The sequence below is a fragment of the Mirounga angustirostris genome, unplaced genomic scaffold, assembly GCF_029215605.1.
Source record: "Mirounga angustirostris isolate CCGP_5_RB_7025 unplaced genomic scaffold, mMirAng1.0.hap1 SCAF_7, whole genome shotgun sequence".
In the NCBI taxonomy this organism is placed as follows: Eukaryota; Metazoa; Chordata; class Mammalia; order Carnivora; family Phocidae; genus Mirounga; species Mirounga angustirostris.
In genome coordinates this window covers 70519554-70533796 of record NW_026991715.1, presented here as the reverse complement: position 1 = coordinate 70533796, position 14243 = coordinate 70519554, and the positions used below count along the sequence as shown (strand labels likewise).

The 14243-nt window shown below is 41.6% G+C and overlaps 1 long non-coding RNA gene across 1 annotated transcript; it reads right to left on the bottom strand.

The window, feature by feature from the left end:
• Positions 1-253: 253 nt before the first annotated feature.
• On the bottom strand, positions 254-8943 carry LOC129046459 (uncharacterized). Its single transcript, XR_008507833.2, has 4 exons — positions 8820-8943; positions 5654-5761; positions 3461-3656; positions 254-546 (listed from the first exon to the last, which is right to left on the bottom strand). It is a non-coding gene; the product is annotated as an uncharacterized LOC129046459 (long non-coding RNA).
• Positions 8944-14243: the final 5300 nt, after the last annotated feature.

Genomic DNA, 14243 nt, shown 5'->3' with positions numbered 1-14243 from the left:
GCCTCGTATGAGACCTGTTTTAATCAGAACTTGACTCTAAATCAAGCTACAAGCCTCGGAACAGACCCCCCAATAACTTGTACCCATCTTCCCGACCAGGTTTTAAATAGCTGGGTGAGATAAAGCAAGACATTTTTATCTGTTTTTTCCTTTCTCCCTCTCTCATGAATCCCAAGCAGGGATAGAGCATTCTCTCAAAACACATGTAATGAATGAATAAAGGAAGAAACTCTGCTCTAAAGTAAAGACGGAAGCCAACACACCAGCTTTATTACCTATTGAGGCAGTTGTTAGATGCTGCTCTGGGTTCTTCAACCCAGTGGACCAGCTAATGTTGAACCCCCGGAGCAGGCAGAAAGAAGCAGTGATCAGTGCATCCATTGGCAGGGCCAAGGCAGCCTGAGGAAGACGGACATGATGGCAGAGCAGGACAGAGCGCCTGCGTTCTGTCGGCTGTCACTCCCAGGGGGCAAAGGGCCGCACCTCGTATTCTGTCCCACACTTATCAACCAGAGAAGTCAATCCATCTTCCCAGGAGCAGAGTATCTAGAGACAGAGAGAAGGTCGGAATGTATTTAGGAATTACTCCCTCCATACAGAAACCAAGAGGAGAAAAAGTCTATCCCACTAATGAATGAGACAGGCATACATTCATTCCAGGATCTGGAGCGGGGTAGGACATTCTCTGATTTACATTTTTTTGTTTGTTTGTTTATTTGTGCTACTATTTGAGCCTTTATTCATTTGGAAGCACATCTTCCCCCTGCCTAAAGGCTTCAGAGGCTCCCACTGCCCTCAAGATAAAGTCCAAACCCTACTGGGTCCTGCATGATCTGTCCCCTGCCTACCTCACTGTCCCCACGAGGATCCCACGCAGGCAGAGCACAGAGGCCCATGAGGGCAGCCGCAGGTGGTCAGGCAGACTGGGCGATGTAGAGCTCCAGTGGATGTCATCATCCCACTCTGATTTACATTTTTAAAGGATTCCTTTGATTTGCCCCTCCAGATCCGCTCTTTACCCTCCTCTGGCTCAGTGCTCCTAGTGAACAGGACTGGACAGAAAGGAGGGCATCAAAGAGCTCACATGGGGTGAAGTCTGGACATCCCCCTTTCTGGACTCTGGTAACTACTTCTCTGCTCTGAGACAGCACATCATTCCTTTTTGATTTCCCTCAAGCCTGTCCTTATCTTTGTAACTTGCTCCTTTATTAAACTCTTCAAATTACCTACTTTGTGTATGCCCTCTGTTTTCTGCCTTGGTTCTGTTATAGAAATACTGTTGCCCTGGCCGTTCTGGGGGAAAGGTCTTATGGGGTTACAGAGTTGGAGTGAGAGGAGGAGGAGGAAAGTTTAAAAGCAGACCAGGAAGAAGGAGTCTGCTGTTTTCACAGGTAGATGGTGGTACTGTGCGCCTGGGGCCGACGACAGAGGTAGTGAGAGATGGCTGGAGTCAGGATGCAATGTGACGGTAAAGCCAACAGGACTTGCTGATGCACTGGGTATGGGCTCTAAGAGAAAAAAGTGTCAGAAAAGACTCCTTATTTTACAACTGCGGAGCAGAATGGTGCTGTTTAGAGGCTGCAATGTTTTCAGAGGTGGGAGGATATGCTCCAAGAATTTGCAAGACTGCATTAGCAAGTTTTTTCCTATTGGTATTTTAATCTCAAAACTGTGATTGCTAGAGCCTGTCCTGTGGCCTTCTGTGGCTTCTCCAAAGATCTCTAGCCCATTGCAGATTTTTCTGCCATAGGGAATGAATTTTTACCCACTTTAATGAAAAAAGCAAACCTGTATATACACCATGCAGCCTTTTTAAGAAAAAGAGGGAAAGGAAATATTTTAAACCAAATTGCCAGTTGTTGTTGCAATTGCAAAACTCTTGATAACTGCTGTCCCACAGAATAAAACCCTAAGTTTCTGAGCACTGAATCTTCTCACTGGACCCACTGGTCATACAAACTTCTGACTACTAGTGCCTTCATATGCTGAGCAAACATGTATAGTGTACTCAGCAATATCTTAATAATACATAGGTGCACGTGCATGTTTATGTGTGTGTGTGATGAAACCGAAACCAAAAAGATAGGAACCAAATTGCTAGAACTGTAGGTAACTTCTTATTTTCTCTTTGTACTTGTCCACATTCAGAGTTTTCTAAAATAATCAAGTCTTAGTTTAAGAAACATTTTCTGTTTTGATATTGAATCTTTATACCGGGCTTTACCTGACCATCTGTCTAAACAGTTTACTCCACCTTACTTTCACACAAATGCATTCACACACTGCTTTACTCTTCTTCACAGCATATATCCCAGTCTGAAATGATATTAATGATATTATCTGCTTGTAGTTCAATTCCATCAAAAAATTTAAGCTGAGAAGGTCTTCGCGTACCTCGTTCACTCTTTCAGTACCCAGATCAGTGCATGGCACTTAGGGCAATGATCAATAAATGTTCGTTAATTCACAGACAGACACACACACGTTTATTTTAAAGGTATTTTGCAGCAGGGATTGTCATGGTGATTCTAAAAAAAAAATCTACACCACTTGTAGGAGTATAAACTGATACAAATTTTTTGAGGAAAATTGTAGCACATAGTAAAAAAAAAAGAAACCTAAGAAAAATCATGACCTCGATTCAGAAACTCTACTTGTAGGACTTAACAGGAGATTCAGACAAATATTTATTTACAAAAGTGTCTTTGGAGCATTTGCATAACAGTGAGAAAAATAAGGAAGCTTAAATGTATTATGAAAAAACCATAAAATAATAAATCATTATAGCAATTAAACTGGTGTAGAAAGAGGTACATCAACTATTATTAAATTTTGAAAATAGATAACAAAGTAACATGTTCAGAATTCCTTAGAGGTGGAAAAACTTGGGAACTCTAGAATATTAATGGTGGTTATTTCTGGGTTGGGAGACTGTAGATGTTGCAGAGTTTCTTCTGTGTGCTTATCTATACATTTTTAAACATCTATAATAAACTCATGAAATGTTTTATTTCATTTTTCAATAATGTTAAAAATCATAAGCAATCCAAAATGGATTTCCTAAGGACTCGTAACTATAGCATAGCTCAAAGTGGAAAAAGTAAAATTTGCAAGTGAATTAGAATCACAAGTATTTCTGAATATTTCCTCCATTTGTTACCCATTTATCTCAAGTAGAACAACATTTCTCTGGGTTCAAAAGGGGACTTCAAGAGTTACCACCGTCTGCCAACAGAAATTATTATTGTAAATAATAATTAGGTTGACAATGAAAACGCTGGGGGGTAAATACGAAGCCACAATTCTCCATTATTCTTGAGTACAAGCTACAGAGGATGGAAGAAAGTGGTGAGGTCCTCTTTCAAATTCAAATTGAATGAATAGTAATAAGCACCACTACCTGTCCTGGGCCCACTGAACTAAGTTCTGAGGAAACAGAATGTGTGATCACATCGCTCACCAGGAACTGTATGTACTGATGCAGCTGAGAGAATTCTCAATGGACAAGCTGTCTGGAGTGCGGGCGTAAGGTGGCAACAAAGGTGAAGCGTGGTGGTGTGGACGGTGTGGGTTACTTCCTTCATCTGAGCCGTGGGTTGCAAAAATGGGATCTGAAGGTTGATAGCAGTCCCGCAGACATGTAAACACCTAGAGTGCTTAAGAATAAAAGTTTTAAATCTTACTTTGTTCTTCTTAGGCAAAACACTTTGCAGCTGGTCCAATTCACAATTTCATTCACGGGCTCCTGCAATTTTTGATCCGTGTATCTGAGCTATTCTTGGATCCCTACTTGAAAGGTGATCAGCATTTGTCAAACAAAAAAATCCAGAGAACACTGCTAGTTCATGAGCAATATACCGTTAAATTTTAATAATGGTAACTTCCCGCAATTCTCAGGAAATAGGCACTAGATAGGATTTCCTCCTAGGCCTCTTTCTTAAAGCTTTGTCCTGCCGCTGTATATCTGCCGGGGATGAAAACAAAGAAACAAAAAGTAGCAAGCCAGTGTTAGGGGAAAACGAGAAACAAAGCATAGTTAGGGTCTATGGTGCCAGGAGAGCAGGTGTAGATCAGTTTCTGCAGGACTTCAGCTGCCAGGATATCAAAATTTGACTTTATCCTGACGAAAATCAGAAGTCCTTGATGGAGAGATAGAATAAAAATTTAAAAGCAGCCTCTAAATTTCAGAAACGCAATCCACGGATAAGAGTCCATTGTCAAGAGTAATCTCCAGGCTTGGGCATGAGATCATGCCTGTCAAACCATTTCTGTCAGTCTCCTGATTAGTGATGGGTGACTTGGCACCCTGGCTGATGAGCTGGCAAGACAGGAGCTATCGTGTGTCATATCAGAGACCGCCACAGACACCCAGGGCAATATGACTTGTCACTTAAAGGAGGAGACAGCCTGAGAGCACCCCATCCTCCGGCTGCTGAGTCATCCTACTCCAGTAGTTATTTAAGCAGAAGCCTCCAGCACACACGCGATCAACACTCCACTCAGACAATGGCCAGACCTCCAGAAGTCATGTCTAGCTTGGACTGCCCACAAGTGCAATTTTCAAAAAACGGTTTCTGTCTTCTTTTCCCTATATTCTCACACTGGGGTTCTGACTTCTGGCTCTTTTCCTCAAAACTGGCCTATCCAGCCAGTCCTCCTATGAGACCTCGGCCCCAGAGGCCATCAACTCCTGTTGAAGTTTTCCCGTGGTCCTTCCGACTTTATTTCTTGTATTTCTTTTATGTCAACAAACACTGGTTGAGCATCTGTTATGGGTTAGGGACTGTGCTCCAGGTAAGGGTTGGTTCAAAAACAAGTAAGACACATTGCTTGCCTTTTAGGAGCTCCCAGTCCAGGGGAAGAGACAGTCAGGGAACCAGGAAACCAGGCACCCACCATATACAAAGTGATGGCTCTAAGGCAGGTGAGTACAAAATGATCTTTCGGACCTTAATTCTGGGGGTGGGGGGGGGGTACAACTCCTCTTCTCCAAAAGCCATCACCCTCTCCGTAGGGCTATGCGGGAGGAATTGAAGGGATGTGGACGGATGGATGTTTTAGAAGGGCATTTCAAATCCACCAGTGTATTCGCATTTCCACCTGTCTACCAGCCTGTTTGACCCGGGCCTGGCGGCTGCTCTGTCTGGCTATGAGTGCTGCCCCCGGTTCTTCTTCCTGCCCATCCTCTAGGTGCTCTCTTCCACGTGTCAGATGAGGACTCCCTTCACATTTGGCTGCCATCTATCAGCCACAACTGTCCTGTCCAGAAGAGCTGGCTTTGGCTTTAAAGCCTGCTTCCTGGCTGGGCATCTCTACCACTCCATTAAGGATACCATTTGATATGACATATGCTGCAGGTGCTGTTGATGAAAGTGCTGAAGGAGCTGGATGGGACTGACGTCTTTGGGGAAGGGTAAGACTCAGCGTGCGCATGCAGCTGTTCTGTCCAAACGCTCTTCTGACCTCCCAATGGAAAGGTATTGTAAATAAAGAGAAAGGGCACTAGCTTATTTTAAACACCAAATATGAGCTAGGAGCTGTTCTCGGCACTAAGTAAAAGCTTTATTTAGTTCTCACAGTAATATTGTTCTTATGCTAGAGTCCCATTTTATAGATGAAGGAAATTATGGCTCAGAGAGGTTAAGAGACTTACCTAAGGTCACAGAGCTGTGCAATTTTTTGTTGAGCTTGAATCTGAACACAGTCTATGTGATTTTGAATGTTGTATTCTTCAAACCACTGGAATAGTTCACAGAAGCAGCTGCAGAATACGAACACGGCAATAATGTTTCCTTTTTTTTTTTTAAGATTTTATTTATTTATTTTATAGAGACAGAGAGTGTGTGGGTGCACACGAGCAGAGTAGAGGAAGCGGGAGAGAGAGAGAATCCCAAACAGACTCTGTGCAGAACGTGGAGTGCAGAGCCCAATGCAGGGCTTGATCTCACGAACCTGAGATCATGACCTGAGCCGGAACCGAGTGGGTTGCTTAACCAATGGCGCCACCCAGGAGCCCCCATGGCAGTAAGATTTTTGATTCCAGTCTGATTATCAGTCTTTGAAGAGTGATATAAATACAGGACATACAGCATGAGTTTCTGAATCTTTGTTTTGAGACACGCAGCCAAACAGAAGGAACTGGGGTAGAAGGAAGCAACAAAGATATAATAAAACCAAGTTTATCAGATGAAAGTATGGATAAAAATGTTTACATTCCCAGAACTATAAATATTGAAAAATTAAAGACACACTGAGAAAATATGTCTGTTTTTATGACTTGTTGATATCCAGGGGGTTTTTCCTTAAGCCTCCAAACAATTTACAGCATTGCCAGCAGCATTCAGTACATTCAGAACAGGATCATTTCACCCACAGCTGAACGAGGGCCATGCTTGGGACAGCACCAGGAGGGCCTTCCAGCAGACAGGCCAGGGAGGAAGCCAGGGTCAGTGAGGGAAGAGCAGAGCAGAGCCATTTAAAGCAACACGGTTTATGTAAGTGTGATCTAATTGCTTCCACTGGAAATGGGTCAGATTCCAGTCGAGAGAACCAGGGGCCTTGATGACCCCAGTGAAATCAGATTGTGGCTTTTCTTTCAATCTCCTTGGAGAATATGGTCCTCTGGTGAAAGAATGATGCTTGGATTCATTTCCATCTGCTGTGTTTCCCAGTCTCTTCTTGCCTCCTCGTAGTTGATTTGCATTTTTTTTCTTTTCTGGTGAAACACGTTAAACTAAACAGGATATGTCATATGACAGACTGTGATAAATTTACTATTGGGAATAGGGAAAAAGTATGGGATAAAGAAATAGGTCTTTTTTGTCTCTCACGACCATGATTCAGTTCTGACTCAAAAGGAAGTGTGCCACCTACTGAATCACGGAAACCACTTCCTGTAGCTGTTTGGCTTATTCTGGAGGGGCATTCGGCCAAGTCCTGCCCTGCCCTGACCCCGACTGGCTCTTCAGAGCCAAAGCGTTCACAACTTGAGGTGGTTTGGCCTCGTACTCTGAGAACATTACATATTAAATTACAACTGTTTCTTTTCCTAGCAAAGAGTCTTTAGCAACATGAAAACGAACATGTGTTATTTGCAAACGGAGTGTCTCATTACTCAACCTGAACATCCATACTTTTTCATAAGGTATGTATCCCAGATGACCACTCTCAGGATCAGAATTCACGCTGCTTCTGTTTTTCCGGAGGGCAGTTTGGGCAGTCTGTAGGGTGGCATTAACCAGATGAGGTTTCAAGTGCACCCTTTCATTAGTGAAGCAATACTAGCCTTGTATTCATTCATGCAACGTATTTTTTGAGCACATGCTTACTGCCACGTCCTGTGCAAGGTGGGGGTAGAGGATATAGTGGCAAATGAGACATGGCTCCTGACCTCATGATGCTTATGATCCACACTGAATGGAAATTAGGTTCTCCTCTCCAGAAGCAAAGATTGTGCTTTGCACACAATTAAAAGGAACATCAACTAAAGGAAAATTTGTTTCCTCTTTGCCCACAGGATATTTCTGACACCAGATGCGTGGGTTTCTCCACACCAAGGAATTCTCCAATTCTCAGCAGCCACTGACTATCCTACAATTTAACTAAATTCTGACAGTAATTGGCCAGAATTAGCACATGACCTCAATTTAAGGGCTCAGTCCCACAAGATTGCACTTCAGACGTCAATCCTAAGACCCAGGTTGTCATCTGCACTTCTGATCAATGGGATGTAAATTGAGCTTTTCCACCATCTCTTCTTTGGGTTTGATAATTAGCCAGAAGGGCTCAAAGAATTCAGAAAAATACTTCATTGACATTTACCGGTTTATTATAAAGGCTAGAACTCTGGAACAGCCAGAGGGAAGAGATACTTAAGGTAAGGTGTGGGTGGAGGGGGGCGTGCAGCTCCCATCCCCATCCCTGGATGTGCCACCCTCCCAGCACCTGGATGTGTTCACTGATGTAGAAGCTCTTAGAACTCCATAACTTAGGGTTTTTATGGAGATTCCATTGACATGATTGATTAAGTCCTTGGCCATTGGTGATTAAGTCATTCTCCAGCCCCTCTCCTCCCTGGAGGTCAAAGGGTGGGACTGAAATCACCTGATTGGATCCTCTGGCAACCAGCCTCCACCTTCTAAGAGTCATCTCATTACCATAAACTCAAGTATGGTTGAAAGGGGCTTATTATGAATAACAAAAGATGCTCCTGTCCCCAGTATTACTCAAGGAATTCCAAGGGTTTTCTGTGCCAGGAACCTGGGAGGAAGACCAAAATATGTATTTCTTATTATACCACCATCATGCAGCCGCAGCGTCTAGCATTGGGCCTTGCAGAAAGGAACCGCTCAATACTTGTTTGAGTAGATACGTGAAAGAAAGAACAAAAGACAAAGAAGAAAGGAAAGAAGGAAGGAGATAGGAAAAGGAGGGAGGAAAAGAAGTCACCTCACAATCATTTCTTACTGTATTTGCAAGGGAAGACGAAAATATCCAGCTATTTGTTTTCTTTCATTGTGTCAATTCCAAATGGACTAAAGGTTTGTGGCCCTAGGTGCATCTGGAGTCTCTAGTGCTTCAGGATACATATGGGCTCTGCATCAGGGAAGTTTGAGAAACAAGGAAGCCCATTCTGATACCAGGTCAACATTAGAAGTTTTGAGAACCCTCTCTGAGAGTAAAAGCCTCTTTATTGTCCACCACAGAATAGGCCAGAATCCTTAATGATAGATGTTTTATTTCCCTGGTGGTCCATGCCCAAAAGATATGTCAAAGAATGGTTACAAATCTGTATAACACTGAGCAAGTAATTTACCCACCTCATAGAACAGTAGTGAGAATTCAATCAGACAAGGGGCACCTGGGTCTTGATGACGGCTCAGGTGTTGATCTCAGGGTCATGAGTTCTAGCCCCACGTTGGACTCCACGATGGACGTGGAGCCTACTTAAAAGAAAAAAAAAAACAACAACAGAATTCAATGAGACAATGTCTAGAATGGTCCTTGGCACACAGGAGGCTCCTTATAAATAGAAGCTTTCAGGACTAACTTCTCTTAATCTCATTACCATTACTACTTCGACTACTGTTACTTAGGTTATATCCCGTAATGCCAGCAGTGTTTCCAGGATCTGACCAGTGGCTTTATGTTTAATAATGGAATTCTACAGTTCGGTGTCACAGCCTTTCTAAACCCATGCTCTCCTTTTGACAATCTTAAACATTTTAAATTGACCTCCAGTTGAAACTCCCTGTCAAGAAGAGATTGTCTAGGGGCGCCTGGGTGGCTCAGTTAAGCGTCTGCCTTCGGCTCAGGTCATGATCCCGGGGTCCTGGGATCGAGCCCCACATCGGGCTCCCTGCTCCGCAGGAAGCCTGCTTCTCCCTCTCCCACTCCCCCTGCTTGCGTTCCCTCTCTTGTTGTGTGTCTGTCAAATAAATAAATAAAATCTTAAAAAAAAAAAAAAAAAGGAAGAGATTGTCTAGATTACTTATGTCTAATATATGAGAGCAATTTTTCCCCAAATGTAAAATTATATAATGTAGAAGAATGTTTTAAAAAATCATATGTAAACCAAATATAACTAGTGTTATAAGATAAATAGAGGCATATTACAAATTTTAGGAGTTTATTTGAGCAACAATTGTACCAAATTGGGCAGCACCAGACCAGAAGTGGTCAGGAGTGCTCCACCAACAGGAGCTAAGAGAAAGACTTCTAGAAACGAGGCAGAAGCAAAGCAAGAGAACTATTTGATTGTCTATAGCTTAAGTGCTTGCCTTATTTGGGGAAAGCCTAACTGACTGTGATTGGTTGTCCTTTGTTTCAATTTTTAACCTTGAGGAATTAGAGGCTTAGGTTTGGGTTTGCTTATGTAGGCTGCTAAGGCATTGGAACCACCTCAGTCTAATGGCCTCCATTCTTTAATTTGACACTAGGTTTTTTTGCCTCTGACCTAAGGGTATTCTCTAGACATTTGACTTACCAGAGGAAGAAGCAAAAAAAAAAGAAAAAGAGGAAGAGAAGTAGGAAGAGACACAAAGAAGGGAAAAAGCCCCACCAGAAATACTGAAGAGAGATGGAGGTTTTCCTGAAGTTTCCTTAAGTACTGCTGAGGTGTTTGTAGGGTACCCCACACCACAAAGATAACCAATATGTCGTTCAAACCTTGACCAGTTTCCCTCAGAGTTCCCCTTCATATAGAAATCCAACATCTCCCTTCACAATAGCTTCTTCCTTACTCAGATGACACTTTTCTTCTCTGTTTCCTCCAAATTATCCCAGAGTCTGCTCCCTATTTAACCTCCTCTGAGCTTCCCTAGTTCCCTCCCCTATCATATCATTTGGCTCAACAAAGAATGGGAAGTTAGACCCTAACTGAAGTTTTCAAAATCAAGGCATTGTAAAAAGCTCTTTAGCCAAGAATCATGATAACAATTACAGCAAACAAATAAATTAGCTCACAAGTCTCAGAAGCCCAACAATATTTTAAACCCTCATCTCTACGTACGGTTATGTTCACGTTTTTGGTCTGTTCATTGATACATCCCAAGTGGTTGTAACAGTACCTGGCAAAAATATTTATTGAATAAATAAATTAGCTTAAGAATTAACATTCCAAATAAAACAAAATGCCATTAGATTATCCTTTCTGCTTTTTCCTCTTAAATATTCTGTGTGAGACCAATAGTCACACATGCATCCATACGAAAGAATACAATTTTCTGACATTAATTTTTTTATTATGTCACTTAAGGTCAAATGTCACAAAAAATTATATTGAACTCTTGACCAATCTATCTATTTTTTCCATTGGAATATTGGCCCAACTAAAAAATAACATCAAGGAAAAATTATTTGTTGGCAGAAAAATATCCTCTCCAAATTCTTGTGTGTTTTGTTTTGATTTTTCCTTAGTGACTAGAGGTCAGTTTCAATCCACTGAAGCACAGATTCCAAATTCTCAATCTGGTTTTCTTGAGTACTGACAGAATGCCAAGAATGAGGCAATGACACAAAATCACTACCAAGACACACACACACACACACACACACACGAGTCTAGGGCATGTTCTGGTGACTTGCAAGCTTCTTCCCCTCTAAAATGTACCCTCAAATTCTTATGAATTTTTTTTTTTTAAATCTAATACACTGGTCAGGGTATTCTAGATCCTAAAAGATATAATAGAATCATCTACTGACCAAAGATTATGTGTCCTCTACTTATCCTTCCTTGTTTCCTTTTTTCTTTTTAAAGATTTATGTATTTGAGAGAGAGAGAGGAAGATTTAGAGAGAGATCACGAGCACGGGCGAGGCAGAAGGAGAAGCAGGCTCCCCATTGAGCAGGGAGCCTGATGCGGGGCTCGATGCCAGGACCCCCCGGGATCATGACCTGAGCTGAAGGCAGACGCCCAACCGACTGAGCCACCCAGGTGCCCCTAAAATTCAAATTTTAAAAGGAAACAAGGGGGGTGCCTGGGTGGCTTAGCTGGTTAAGCAGCTGCCTTCGGCTCAGGTCATGATCCTGGGGTCCTGGGATAAAGTCCTGTGTCGGGCTCCCTGCTTGGTCAATGACTATAAATGTAATTATTGAAAAAGCAATAATTTTGTGTTAGCCTAGTAATAACGGAAACTACATGTTATTTGGCAGCCTTAAAGGAATCACATGTTTGATGTAGTACAGGGACAGTGCCTTAAAAGAAAGGGTGGCATGCTGGACAGCCAAGAGAACAAACATCCACTACAAGTAATACGAGCACCGGGTTTGGATGCAATCCATCTCTGTATGAGACTGGCTGCAATTCACTCCATCTGAGCCGTTTTTTCCAGCTATGACTAGAGATATCAACACCTATCTCCTTATTTCGTGAATCTCTTTACTAAAATTAATCGTAAGCTGTTGTTCTGTGATTCTATAAATCTCAGAATAATCTTTCCCTGTTACAGCCAACTTCTTTATCATGGTCAGAGATACTCACCTGGTTATTTTGGCTTCTCTAATCCTGCTGGTGAAAACACCTCGAAGGGTGCTTTTGGTCAGGAGCTGACAATGGCATTTAAGGTCACTTGTCTTTTGATAAAGAAGGAGAATTTGCAAGGAGACCAATAATATATATATGTATTTTTTTTACTTGGATCTAGTAACTTCCCTGATAAGGATATTTAATTCATACTTGTTACATCCTAATTAATGCCAAGCCCTTTTTATGCATTATGTCATTTAATTCTCACAGGAATCCTTTGAGATAGGTTATCAGCTAGGGGAAAAAAAAATCTCCAACTGACTAAAACAATACAGGGCACTTGTTGGCTCACCTAACTGGTAGTCTAGAGAGAGAGCAGCTTCAGGATTGATGAATCTAGGGGCTTCATTCTGTCACCAGGTTCCTAGATCCTACTGCTGTCCTTACATCCAGCCCTAGTTTCCTCCAAACACCAGTTTTCCTTTGTAGCATGGCCATCAGTAGAAAACCCGCTTCCTTACGGAGATCTAGCAAAGGTGAGAGAGTACTCCACCAACAATGAAAAAAGTGAAAAAATTGCCTTCTCCTTATGATCCACCTTTAGTCTGATGCTTATCTCTTAAATAGTAGCTATTGGGTGTAGAGTTGGGGGGAGGAGAAATACTATGGTATGATTAACTCATCTCGTGATCCAGAGGATTATGATTATCTTGACTGATTTGGATGAATTATAATTTACTCCTGGTGCTGGAGCAATTCTCTGCACCACAATGACTACTACATAGTGAAAAAAGAATAGATCAAATTTGGGAGAGCCAACTATAATGTGCACTACAGGTAAATACTGCTAATTCCCAATTTACAGATGAGAAAACTGACACACAGGGGAAAAGGGTAAGTTAATTTGCTCACGATGATAATTGAACCTGGGCGGTTTATCTCCATTCTAATAGCAATTATCTCCTGCATGCATTTCTTTCTTTTTTTTTTTTTTAAAGATTTTATTTTACTTTTTATTTTAAGTAATCTCTACACCCAACCTGGGGCTCGAATTCACAGCCCTGAGATCAAGAGTTGTATGCTCCACCGACTGAGCCAGTCAGGTGCCCCTCCTGCATGCATTTCTTAAAGCTTATGATGTATACAAGGAATTCCAAGATAAAGAGAAGGTGTGTAAAGGAAAGACCACAGTACTAGGCGTCAAGAGATGAGGTTCCAGTCTTGCCTCTCCCACTTACTAGCTGTGTGACTTCTTGAAAATGAGAATAATAAAACCTACTTACTGGAATAGTAGCAAATACTCAAATAGGAACCCTGCAGAAGAGTGGCATCATTTGGGAACTTGCTTGAAATGGAAATTCTTCACCTCACCCCAGACTCACTTAATCAGAAGGGGGGGGGGGGCAGGTAGCAATAAATACTTTAATAAGCATTCCAACTATTTCTGATGCTTGCTAAAATCTGAGAACGGCTGGCCTCACACATCGCCTGGTGCACAAACTTAGGTTTGTTCTTATGTCCTAAAGACAATGAGCATGTTGACTTCTATCTCCAAGAGCTCACAAGCTAAGGAAACAAAAAGTTCCATATTAAATTCTTTAATACAGGACCATACTGAGTGATAAATGATCAAAAACAAGCTTAATGTGCTTTGAAAGTTTTTAAGGGGTTGAATTTATTTCTAACAAGGCGAATCTCAGAAGGCTTTATAGATAAAAAATAGAAAGGGGTAAAATAGCTATAAACTGTAAAGTAACACAGATAATCAAACTTCCAGAGGTTACTGCAAAGTTGTATCTAGAAAGTTAACTTAATATATATCAGTACAGGGGCACCTGGGTGCCTCAGTTGGTTAAGCATTGGACTCTTAATCTCAGCTCAGGTCTTGAACTCTCATGCGTTCAAGTCCCAAGTTAAAAAATAATAATAATTATATATGTGTGTATATACAAATTAACAGATTAGATACCTCATATTATATGTGAATAAAAGCCCATCCAAAGTCAGAAGAGGAAAATTTTAGTCCTGATATTACATTACCAGCTGTCCCTCAATGTCCTATTTCATAAAAAAAGAAGTTGGTCTGGAACCCTGGTTCTTAATCAAGGGAAAATAAGGTGGGCCCAAGGCATGTGTAGACTTAAAGCTTCCACAGGGGAGTGTGGGCACAGCCTGGTTAAAAAGCACTGTACTAAATTATCTAATCTCTGACTGTAGATTATCAAATGTAAAGTTAAAGCATTAAGGAAGTATGTAAACATTTAAAATCTGTAAGCCA